Source organism: Salvelinus namaycush, chromosome 37, assembly GCF_016432855.1.
Source record: "Salvelinus namaycush isolate Seneca chromosome 37, SaNama_1.0, whole genome shotgun sequence".
NCBI classification, from domain to species: domain Eukaryota; kingdom Metazoa; phylum Chordata; class Actinopteri; order Salmoniformes; family Salmonidae; genus Salvelinus; species Salvelinus namaycush.
Genome location: NC_052343.1, coordinates 10,023,084 through 10,036,544, shown reverse-complemented (window position 1 = coordinate 10,036,544; position 13,461 = coordinate 10,023,084).

The window sequence follows — 13,461 nt, the reverse complement described above, 5'->3', positions numbered from 1 at the left end:
GTCCATGGGTCAGAGCCCTTTACCTGTCCTTACACACAAGGAGCTGTATGATAACCAGTCACTGGATCCTATCATCAGCAGAGTCATGTTCTTTGTAGATAAGGGCCGGCCCCATCTAGGAGAGAGCGAGTCTTTGAAGCTAAAGAAACAGTTTATACTCTAAGACAGTGGGGGAAACTCACCACGCGGTTAGGGATTCTGTATCGGTGTCTCAAAACACCCAGTGAGTAAGAAGAAAATATTCCAGTAGTCGTACCTGTGTCTTTGAGAGGCCTTGTGTTGAAGGGAGTTCATGATGATGCTGGTCATCAGGGTCACACGCACATTGTGGCTCACGAGACAGCGGTTTTACTGGGAATCTATGGAGAAGGATGTCAAGGGTTACGTGGCCCACTGAAGAGATGTGTGTTGAGTAAAGCACCTGAGCCTGAACAAGAGCTCCACTTGTCTCCATTGTGACAACGGCACCTTTAGAACTTGTGTGTATTGATTTCTGGACTGCAGAGATTCAAACAACAAGTCTATTGATGTGTTAGTAGTGACTGATCACTTTACTAAGCTGGCCTGTGCGTATCCATGTCCAAACCAGTCTGCTAAGACTGTTGCTCGTGTTCTCTGGAATAATTTATTCTGCATTTATGGGTTCGCTGATTGCATCCATTCTGACAGGGGAGCTAACTTTGAGAGTTTACTTATTGCAGAATTACTTCAGTTATCTGGTGTTGAAAAGTCCCACCCACACACCTTATCATCCCATGGGTAACGGCCAAGCAGAACGTCTGAATCGCACACTGGGTGGGATGATTAGAGCTCTGCCAGCTAGGTCTAAGGCTAATGGCCCCAGATGTTTGAACACATTGACATTCTCCTATAACTGCACGTTCATGAGACTACTGGGTTTCCACCCTTCTTCTTGATGTTCGACGCACCCCTAGGTTGCCGTAGATGTTATGTTTGAAAGTGTGCTGTTGGATGGACACAGTAGATGTGGATAATATGTCCAGTCTCTGGGTGAGGATCTGAGAGAGGCCATGACATTGGCCCAGCAGCATGCCAGTAGCAACAAAAGAGACAAGCCGAGGTCTACAACAGACGGTCTAAGGGTCACTCCGGTGCAGAAGGGAGATAGATTTCTACTTGCTAACAAGGGGGAGAGGGGCAAGAAGAAACTGGCTGATCGCTGGGAGAGTGTGGTGTACATAGTGGTTGCAAAGAACAGCTCACTGAACACATATCGGATCCAACACCCTACCACTGGACGCATCAAACTGTGCATAGGAGCCTGATTATGCCAGTCAACTTTCTGCCTTTACCTTCGTGGGAGGAACCTGAGGGTCACGGATCTCTATCGAGTGGTGACGTGATCTCTGAGATGTCTGCAAAGTCCAGCCAAATGGATGGAGTGACGCCAGGACTGTCCACTGGGTAGCAGGCCTTCCTGAGTCTTCTGGGAGGATACTCCAAGAGGAGGTGAAGTTCCAGCGGATTGAAGTGAGGTGGAACAACCGTAGAAGTCCCCTTAAGTGGAGGTGTGCTCAGCAGAAGTGGACCGAGAGATATCCCCGAAGCCTACAAGAGTTCTGATTGCGAAACCCATTCAGTGTGGATGATGTTACCTTGGTTGAAGATGCTTCGTCAGTGTGGTCTGTGACAATCTACCAGATTCTGATCAGTCGTCTGACACTAATAGTGTTTGAGTCGGTAACTGAAAGTGTGCTGGCTCCGGAGATGCGGATCTGTAGTACCCCCCATCCTGAGGTTAGACCTCTGAGCAGGGTTAGTGCTGTCTGTGACATTCCTGCTAGGTTTGTGGGTGAGGTGTTTCGGACTACTAGGTAGACTTATTAAGCCAGTGGATAGCTAATCCAAACTATGTCTACACAGAAATGAAACAGTTCTTGGTTTCTCAGTGACGGTAGGATATTGCCTACCTTTTCTTTTTTATGTATATATATATATATATATATATATATTATAATGTAGGAATCTAAGCATGTCTAGAATGATTTGTGGGTTTGTCTAATATATTTGACAATTCATGTAACTTTGTGTGTAGTCCATCGGCATAAAATGTTATGGCATTTTTCGTATACGTTGAATAAGGGATTAGCTACCCCTTATTTTTCCTAATCTTCGGGATAGCTTTTCAGCTGATCGACCATTTGTGGGTCTAGAATTAAGGGACTACACTGGGTTCTCTGTCGCCCTGTGGGTGTGATTTTTTTTTTTTTCTTCTTTGCTTTGTTACCTTCGAGGTAATGTGTTTTTGTTTTGTGCCTTAATCTAGTGTAAAACAGTGGGGGTGAATGTAGCAGTGTGATGTTGTTCCCCTAGATTATGCACCAATTGCACACAAGGACCAATTCAATAGGCCGGTCAAGAGGGGATGTTAATAATTTGATAATATAATAATAATTCAGTGTAATTTTTTATTTAATTACAGCTGCATAGCTAATGTTTTTATGTACAAACACTTTTTCATACCAATATTGTACATACATGTGATTGTAAAAGTTTTGTATATTTTGGTTTGGCCCATCGCGGGTTATCTGTATCTTCATACCCCTTTATCGTTCTCTTTGCTTGACCTTCGGCTAGCAAGGTATTTTGTCCTTGGCTCCGAAACTGTTTAATATACAACTGTCATAAGGTTATCAATGTACTGTTTTGCAACCATAAGTTTGTTATAGTGGGGACAGTGTAGGAATTTATGTTAACAAGTTTCACAGAGTTCACTGACTGGGGTATCTGTTGTAACTTGTGAGTACTTGTGACATGTGTTGAGTGAGTGTCCATGTGCTCGCGCAGGTGCCGAGAGCTGTGACTGCGCCAAGGGTAACGTGTGTGTTGTCTCTTCGTGTGCTGGTATGTCTTTTATTTTGTCAGAATTAAGTTCTGTATAGTTTTACTTGTATGGTGTGCTGTTGTGCAGCGAGTGTGTGCACGCAGCACCTGTTAATTCCTTTTGGCGCTCTTTTGCTTGACCTTCGGCTAGCAAGGTGCCCGAGAGCTGTGACTGCGCCAAGGGTAACATGTGTGTTGTCTCTTCGTGTGCAGGGCAAATAAAAGATTTCAACGAGCAGACCGTCAAGTTGTGGCAGCGTCCTAATTAAATGACACAACGCAGAACGAACCACGCTACAAACTGGTGCCGCGACCTGCCGACTGGTTAGCTCAAGCTGACCACCGGAGCTGTGCATGTGGAGGAGATGCACGACCCGCGCATGCGCATTTGTTGATGGTTTGCTATAAGTGAATGTTACTGTAAATAGTGAAGGTGAATGTAGCATATCACTAGATAATTGTATTGGTGTTTATTTGCATGTTTTGAGGAATTTGTTTATTGCATTTTTTTTGTATTTGTATGCAGTAAATTACATTGTATTTAGTTCTCTATTGAGCCATGGAAGACTCTCAAGTCCATAAGATGAGTTATGCTGGGGATTTTGGTGTGGTTAGTGTGGGTAGAGGGAGGGGTGTCCATGCATTTACACCATTGGTACAGTCAGCTCCTGGAGTAGAGTGGCTGCTAGTCCTGAGTTTCAAGCACTGGGAGGGGTAGGCTGTTTACTCCATCTGACCAGGGTATCCCACCTCTGTCGCTTGATGTGCCATCGTCCCCAGTCCTCAGTAAATATGGGACACCGAGTCAGCTTAGTGACCTTATTAAGCAGATTGGTTCAGAGATAGGAGAATCTATCAGAGCGAGTTTACTGCAGCCTGGGGCTTCAAGTCTTTCTCCTGCCCATTCCCCTGACCAATCCCAGCAGTTTCCCCTGCCTGAACAATGTGGGTCAACTTTTATTGATGCGTCCAAGCTGAATCTGGTTGTGAAGTCAGAGGTTAGTGCTCCACCTTTCTTCAGGGGTGATGGCTCAGATAAGTACTCTGTCCTGGAGTGGGAGGAGCTAATGGGAGTCTACCTAGAGAAGAGGGGTTACACTGGGTCTGAGAATGTTGGGGAGGTGATGTCTAGGCTCATGGGGAGGGCACGGGATGTGACCAAAGTCTGGATGCGTAACAACCCTGTTGTCACAGATGTTAAGGCAGTGTTCAGTGTTCTCAAGCAACACTTTGGGGATACTGCTACTCAGGTATGCCATTAGCTGATTCTATTCAATGAGACCATATGCTAATGAGGGTTCACTAGTTTCTGGATTAGGCTTAACAAAGCTGCAGAGGCACTGAACAGTACCTTGTAAGTGAGGGTAGAACCTTGCCCAATCAGTGCTCAGAGTTGGCAGTCATGTTTGTACGCAACTTTCCTGATAAAGAGTTGGCCCAAGTGTTCAAATGCAAACCCCTTCGTGACTGGACAGCCAGTGAGGTACAGGAGCGTTTTGATGAACTGTTAAGGGAGCGTAAAGCATGTAGAACACAACTTTCACAGCAGGTGGCTGCTGTCTTCGACTCCCCCCAGGAGGGTGGATCCTGAGAGCAGACCTAATGTGTCATCTTTTTCTCGATGTGGCCGTGAACCGAACAGGCCCAATCTGTATCTGAGGGTGGGACATTAGAAAAGTTTTGAGTATGCTAGAGAAGGCTCTTGTCAGCAATACTCAGTCTGTGAACAGAGGGCCCCGTAAACAGTTCCCAAAACGTGAGCGTGAGTGCGCTGTCTGTGGAGCACTAATCACTGGACCAAAGCTCACTGTCAGATGCACCACGTGTGTTTCAAGTGCTTCTCTCCTGGCCACATGGCTTTGACTGTAGTGAGACTGGGAAGCGAAAGAGCCCTGTATGTGGACAGACTGGCAGGTCTCAGGAAAACTAGAAAGCCTCCATTCTGAGGAGGGCGATGTGAGGCAGTCTAATTTTTCCTCCACTGATGATGATATCCAATCTGTTTATTCTTATTTTTGTGAGTCAGTACCCAAGAACAACACAGTAATTTTTCAGAACACAATGAGAATTTCTCAGAATGACAGTTTGTTTTACACCACCGTGCTAGTACAGGATAAAGTTGAGCTGAAGGGGATGTTAGATAGTGGGTCCATGGCTACTACTCTGCGCGCAGATATTGTACCTCGGTTGAGGGAGGCAGGAGTGGTAGAGGGGAACTTTCTAGCTCCTTCGACATCATACTGGTGGGTTGTGGTGGGACGCAAACTAGCCCATGGGCATGTTTGACTTGAAACTACAGCTTTATGGCTTCAGTTATGTAGTCCCAGTGCTTATTGTAGATGGGCAGGTTGATGAACTCATTGTTGGCACTAACGTGTTGAAGTCTCTGATTAGGCAGTTCAAATCAAATGACAGGTACTGGCGGGTGGTGGGTACGCCAGGTCCCTCTGGCCAGTGTGAGGACAGCCAGTTTCTGCGTCTCCTATCAAATCTGGAGAGACGGAGAGGAGACTCCATCCCAGATAAAGTGGCACCATTAAGTTGAAGAGGGCAGTAACGCTCCAACCATGAGTGAGCATCTGGTGTGGGGCCGCTTACCCCAAAGACAAAACTCTCTGTGGGCAGTACTGTTGTTGTCGAGCCCAGCACGTCTCGTTGTGTGAATCGACACATACTAGTAGGGAGAGTAGTTACGCCTCTGTGGGGGGATGGATGGTCCCTGTGAAGATTGTGAATCCAACAACTTCGCCAGTTCCCTGAGACAAATGCTAAAGTGGCAGATTGTGTACCCTTGTATTGCTTGGAGGATTTTGATGATGTCAAGCAGCAAGCTGCTTACCAGAACGTGGCAAAAGTACAATGTGACAGCTCACATGGCAGTCTTACAGCCAAGAGTTCAGTTGGTGGCAGTGTAGTTATGGCAACAGGACACTGAGCAATCTTGGACTTCAGGCCTGTCTGTTGAGGAGTGTCCAGTCTCACAGTTCTGGAAAGACAAACTTGTCGGTTTAATTGAGAAGTATGACACGGTGTTCTCTAGACATAGCCTGGATTGTGGAGAGGCAAAAGAGTTCTGCCATCGCATACGGCTGACTGATGACCGCCCATTTCGATTACCTTATCGTAGGCTTTCTCCAGCTGATTACCAAAAACTCAGGGAAACACTGGATATATGGAGGAAAAGGAAATCGTCAGAAAATCCAGCAGCGAGTATGCCTCACCATTGGTGCTGGTATGGAAAAAGAATGGGGACTTGCGTCTATGTACTGACTTTAGGTGGTTAAACGCCCGCACAGTGAAGGATGCTCATCCCCTGCCTCATCAGGCTGATGTACTGGCGGCGCTGGGAGTAATGCCTTCTTCAGCACAATGGACTTGACATCTGGGTACTACAATGTGCCACTGATGAAGAGGATAAGAAATACACTGCCTTTTCCTCTCCTTTAGGTCTGCACGAGTACAATCGTTTGCCTCAGGGCTTTGCAACAGCCCAGCTACTTTTATGAGAATGATGCTGACCATCTTTGGGGACCAAAACTTTCTAAGTCTCCTTTGCTATTTGGATGATCTGATGGTTTTTGCTAAGACGGAGGAAGAGAGCTGCAGAGACTTGAGATGGTTTTCCACGGTTGCAGGACACAATCTTAAACTGTCTCCGTCTAAGTGCAAGTTTTTGAGGAGGTCTGTTAAGTTTTTGGCCACATCATTCTCAGGAGGGCGTAGCCACTGATCTGCTAAGGTTCAAACCATTTTGAATGTGACTGAGAGTGAGATGATGGAAGCTGATGGTGTCACTCCGTCTCCTACAAAATCCGTTCTTTCCTTGGTATGGTAGTATCTATCAACACTACATTGAGAATTGTTCCATGGTTGCTAGGCCATTGTTTCAGCTGACTACAGGTCAGAAGAAGCCTAGGAGAGGCAAGGGCAGAAAGAGGCCTGGTCCCTCTCGCAGGCTCACTGCTGCAGACTGGACTGCCGAATGTCAACTCGCTTTTGAAGCTTTGAAAGCAGCACTAGTTGACCAGGCACTGCTGGCTCATCCAGATTTTTCTCAGCCATTTTTGCTTTCTGTTGATGCATCTACTAGTGGTTTGGGAGCTGTACTATCCCAAGTGCAAGATGGGAAGGCCTAGCCACCAATGCTTTTGCTAGTAAATCTCTTATCATGCACAATCCAGTATCCTGCTCACCGGCTGGAATTTCTAGCCATGAAAGGGCCATTCATGATAAGTTCAGCCATTGGCTGCGAGGGCATAAGTTTACGGTGTGGACCGACAACAATCCACTCAAATATATTCTTACAAAGCCGAGACTTGATGCATGTGACAGAGATGGGTTGCAAAGCTGGCACCTTTTGATTTTGATATCCAGTACATACCAGGGCCCAGAATGTCGTTGCTGATGCTTTGAGCAGAGAGCCATTTGTCCGCTCCAAGTTCTGCACCGACTGACAAGAATTCCATATGATGCCTGCTGGAGGAAGCCAGAGGTCTTCGACTGGATGATGTACAAGACATGTTCCGTCTCTCCTGTGAGCCGCCTAGCTGGCTGTGGAACGTCTATGGCTCCTGGGAGTGAGTTGAGTAGAGCTGGAGACGATGTCAGTGGGTTGGTTTCCGTGAAGAGGTGTCTGCTGTCCTCCATGCCCATCGCCGATGGGATGATGGTGCCACATGAGGGCCGTCTCACATGTGCAGCACCTTGAAAGTTGTGTCCATGGGTCAGAGCCCTTTACCTGTCCTTACACACAAGGAGCTTGTATGATAACCAGTCACTGGATCCTATCATCGCAGAGTCATGTTCTTTGTAGATAGAGGCGCGCCCATCTAGGAGAGAGCGAGTCTTTGAAGCTAAAGAAACAGTTTATACTCTAAGACAGTGGGGGAAACTCACCACGCGGTTAGGGATTCTGTATCGTGTCTCAAAACACCCAGTGAGTAAGAAGAAAATATTCCAGTAGGTCGTACCTGTGTCTTTGAGAGGCCTTGTGTTGAAGGGAGTTCATGATGATGCTGGTCATCAGGGTCAGCACGCACATTGTGGCTCACGAGACAGCGGTTTTACTGGGAATCTATGGAGAAGGATGTCAAGGGTTACGTGGCCCACTGTAAGAGATGTGTGTTGAGTAAAGCACCTGAGCCTGAAGCAAGAGCTCCACTTGTCTCCATTGTGACAACGGCACCTTTAGAACTTGTGTGTATTGATTTCTGGACTGCAGAAGATTCAAACAACAAGTCTATTGATGTGTTAGTAGTGACTGATCACTTTACTAAGCTGGCCTTTGCGTATCCATGTCCAAACCAGTCTGCTAAGACTGTTGCTCGTGTTCTCTGGAATAATTTATTCTGCATTTATGGGTTCGCTGATTGCATCCATTCTGACAGGGGAGCTAACTTTGAGAGTTTACTTTATTGCAGAATTACTTCAGTTATCTGGTGTTAAAAGTCCCACACCACACCTTATCATCCCATGGGTAACGGCCAAGCAGAACGTCTGAATCGCACACTGGGTGGGATGATTAGAGCTCTGCCAGCTAGGTCTAAGGCTAATGGCCCCAGATGTTGAACACATTGACATTCTCCTATAACTGCACTGTTCATGAGACTACTGGGTTTCCCACCTTCTTCTTGATGTTCGGACGCACCCCTAGGTTGCCGGTAGATGTTATGTTTGAAAGTGTGCTGTTGGATGGGGACACAGTAGATGTGGATAAATATGTCCAGTCTCTGGGTGAGGATCTGAGAGAGGCCATGACATTGGCCCAGCAGCATGCCAGTAAGCAACAAAAGAGACAAGCCGAGGTCTACAACAGACGGTCTAAGGGTCACTCGGTGCAGAAGGGAGATAGAGTTCTACTTGCTAACAAGGGGGAGAGGGGCAAGAAGAAACTGGCTGATCGCTGGGAGAGTGTGGTGTACATAGTGGTTGCAAAGAACAGCTCACTGAACACATATCGGATCCAACACCCTACCACTGGACGCATCAAAACTGTGCATAGGAGCCTGATTATGCCAGTCAACTTTCTGCCTTTACCTTCGTGGGAGGAACCTGAGGGTCACGGATCTCTATCGAGTGGTGACGTGATCTCTGAGATGTCTGCAAAGTCCAGCCAAATGGATGGGAGTGACGCCAGGACTGTCCACTGGGTAGCAGGCCTTCCTGAGTCTTCTGGGAGGATACTCCAAGAGGAGGGTGAAGTTCCAGCGGATTGAAGTGAGGTGGAACAACCGTATGAAGTCCCCTTAAGTGAGGTGTGCTCAGCAGAAGTGGACCAGAGAGATATCCCCGAAGCCTACAAGAGTTCTGATTGCGAAACTCCATTCAGTGTGGATGATGTTACCTTGGTTGAAGATGCTTCGTCAGTGTGGTCTGTGACAATCTACCAGGATTCTGATCAGTCGTCTGACACTAATAGTGTTGAGTCGGTAACTAAAGTGTGCTGGCTCCGGAGATGCGGATCTGTAGTACTCCCCATCCTGAGGTTAGACCTCTGAGCAGGGTTAGTGCTGTCTGTGACATTCCTGCTAGGTTGTGGGTGAGGGTGTTCGGACTAACTAGGTAGACTTATTAAGCCAGTGGATAGGCTAATCCAAACTATGTCTACACAGGAAATGAAACAGTTCTTGGTTTCTCAGTGACGGTAGGATATTGCCTACCTTTTCTTTATGTATATATTATATATATATATATATTATATAATGTAGGAATCTAAGCATGTCTTAGAATGATTTGTGGGTTTGTCTAATATATTTGACAATTCATGTAACTTTGTGTGTAGTCCATCGGCATAAAATGTATATGGCATTTTTCGTATACGGTTGAATAAGGGATTAGCTACCCCTTATTTTTCCTAATCCTTCGCGGGATAGCTTTTCAGCTGATCGACCATTTGTGGGTCTAGAATTAAGGGACTACACTGGGTTACTCTGTCGCCCTGTGGGTGTGATTTTTTTTTTTTTCTTTCTTTGCTTTGTTACCTTCGAGGTAAGTGTTTTTTTGTTTTGTGCCTATAATCTAGTGTAAAACAGTGGGGGTGAATGTACAGTGTGATGTTGTTCCCCTAGATTATGCACCAAATTGCACACAAGGACCAATTCAATAGGCCAGGTCAAGAGGGGATGTTAATAATTTGATAATAATAATAATAATTCATGTAATTTTTTATTTAATTACAGCTGCATAGCTAATGTTTTTATTTGGTGTACAAACACTTTTTCATACCAATATTGTACATACATTGATTGTAAAAGTTTTGTATATTTTGGTTTGGCCCATCGCGGGTTATCTGTATCTCATACCCCTTATCGTTCTCTTTTGCTTGACCTTCGGCTAGCAAGGTATTTGTCCTTGGCTCCGAAACTGTTTAATATACAACTGTCATAAGGTTATACAATGTACTGTTTTGCAACCATAAGTTTGTTATAGTGTGGACAGTGTAGGAATTATGTTAACAAGTTTCACAGAGTTCACTGACTGGGGTATCTGTTGTAACTTGTGAGTACTTGTGACAGTGGTTGAGTGAGTGTCCATGTGCTCGCGCAGGTGCCCGAGAGCTGTGACTGCGCCAAGGGTAACTGTGTGTGTTGTCTCTTCGTGTGCGGTATGTCTTTTATTTTGTCAGAATTAAGTTCTGTATAGTTTTACTTGTATGGTGTGCTGTTGTGCACGAGTGTGTGCACGCAGCACCTGTTATTCCTTTTGGCGCTCTTTTGCTTGACCTTCGGCTAGCAAGGTGCCCGAGAGCTGTGACTGCGCCAAGGGTAACATGTGTGTTGTCTCTTCGTGTGCAGGGCAAATAAAAAGATTTCAACGAGCAGACGTCAAGTGTGGCAGCGTCCTAATTAAAATACACAACGCAGAACGAACCACGCTACACTTACTCACCTTAGGTTTCCTTCATAACAGTGCAATACAATGTTTTATTGTTGTTGATATTATATTCATACAGTATATACATTTGTCTACCGTAGTAAGAAAATGCGTAAATGTATTGTTACATAGTAAGTTTTCACTGGACATTAGAATTATTCCATTAGATTATCCCCCGTCCCAAATACAGTCTTTCGCCTTTTCAGAAACATGTCAGACTTTTACATTGAAGATGGATGGGGTGTGGCCCACGCTCTGGAAAAGCAGAGTCAAATCAACTCCCAACTATTTCACATCTCTCAATAACCTTCTTACGACTTGTTGTTAAACATCCATCCTCAAACTTGACTATCCTCCCTCTTTCGGTCACACCTCCTTTTGCTCCCAAGTCTCCACTTCCCCATTCCTTTCCTCATAGCGGCGGATTCGCACATTTCCCGTCGTGGGGAGTGAGAATGGGAGACCCCTCGATGCCTCTTTGTAGAGAAGCTGTTTCATGACATCTTGACTGGGTTAGTTATGCCTGATGGAACCAGAGCAGTAACCTGGTCTACCTTTGAAAGGGGAGATGGTGAGTTCTTGACCTCAGGCGTTGGTAAGGCTGCACGCTCCCATCTCGATGGAGAAGCCGCTTGCACAGGAGCTCGCACTAGCGTCTTGACCTCAGGCATTGGTAAAGCATTGCGCTCAAATCTCGATGGATGGTGAACGCTGTACAGGAGCTTGAGGACGTAGCAATGTGTTTTTTCTGAGTGTGAGGAAAGGGTGTCAGAGAGGTCCTCTTTTTGCCCCCGGTGTTGCCCGCACCGCCATCTACCCCTGCCCTTTGTATCTCCGGCATGATTCCGGCCATGGTGGCCCGCACTGTGGGTCTCTCTGCACCATCCTCCGACAGCGTTACAGTACTGCTGACCTTGGAGACTGAGGGTCTCCTGGATCTTATTTGGCCAGACGCTGGGGTGTGCAGCCTGACTCTGGCACAGAGTTCAGCAATTGATTTTACCCATAGCCCACACGTCCGAACGCTGGTCTCGTTGGCCCCGCCTCTGGCAGATCTCAGGGGAGAGTAGGCCTCGTTGCCCAAATCCATAGCAGAATTAGGCCATTGCAGAAGAATTTGGCCAGTCCCATATCAATGATCACAGACTGTGAGTGTCATGCTCTACCTGGAAGAGATAATTTGAGAGGGGTTGAGAATATTGTTTTATTTCTAGTCTATTAATTTACAGTGATAATGTGATAGTGAAAACAACAGATGGACAACTGCTTCTAAAGTCTTGCATCATTAATGAAGAACATCAGAATAACAAAACAACTTTATTGCCTTTCTCACCATGAAGTTTTGTAAGGCTTGAGGTCCTGATGGACAATATCTTTGCTGTGTATATAAAGGTTCCTTCACACATGCCTGTGATGATGGTGGCCTTTATAGACGGAGTCAACTGTGGGGGAAGAAAGGCTTTGATTATCACTATGAGCTAACTTGCACATAGAAATGTATTTTTTTTTTTTTTCATTTAAAGTTTTATAAGTTTTCTTGTTTTTCAATCAACCAAGAAACACATTCCACACTCACAGATGTGGCAGACTATAAAATATAATAATAATAATATAAATAAATAAACTAATATAAATAATAGAAATAATAACAATAATAATAAAATGAAAAAAAAAAACACAAAAAATATATATATAATATAATAAACAAATAAATAAAGATAATTATTAAAAAATAAAAAATAAAAATATATATAAAAACTTGCAGCAGCACTACAAGGTTCTTATTAGCTTTTCCAGCCTTAGCTAGATGACAGCAAATAATTAGTTTTTAGTTTTTACAGCACCTTACACAACATGTATCTGTCTCATTCCCCTAATCACCCATTCACTCTGTCCATTTGAAATATAGTTGAGTAGTGGAACCAAAAGTCAATCAACTTGGCGGTCATAGAATTTGTTAATAATGTTGGAAGGCCCCCCTGAAAATCCTGTAGGCCTAGATACTTGTTTATCAGATATTTCAGATTGAAGTTTTGCTATGTGAACTTTCATCAACACCGTCGTATGCATGTTTGGTGGGAGCGGTGGATCCATAGGCCTACCTGTATTTTAGATGTTTGGATTTGAAGATGGTTGTTCTCAGTTCCTCTCCAAAGATGACTCCATGGGGATGATCCACTTAGAGTCCTTGAGTGTTGGATTACCAGAAGCTTCACTATGTTAGGATGAATTGCCTTACTGGAGTCCCAGGTCACAGAGAAAGTGTGAAAGAAATGGTTGAGAAATGGTTATGAGCATTGGAGTCTACAGACAGCACAACTAATCACTTCCGTATGACCTTCATCAGCACCCTCATCAACACCATTCTCGATATCATCAACCCCCATTTCGCAACATACCATGATAGCGCATTGGTCTGTCATACTCACTTGTAATACTTGACACTCTCTCTCCAGGTCTCCTCCTATTGATTAGTGTTGTGGCACCTTCTTGATTGCAGCCCAGGTGTCATTGTACTTCTCCCTGTATATCTTCCAAGCACCAGCAGCAAGATGCTGGTGGAATACGCCATCTAGGGGGTTTGGTGGGGAGTGGGCAGGGGGTCAGGTCCAATAGAAAGGACTAAAGCAGTGGTTCTCAATCCTGTCCTGGGGACCCAAAGGAGTGCACATTTTTGGTTTTTGCCCAGCACTACACACCTGACTCAAATCATCAAAGCCCTTTTGATGAGTTAAATTTTGATTC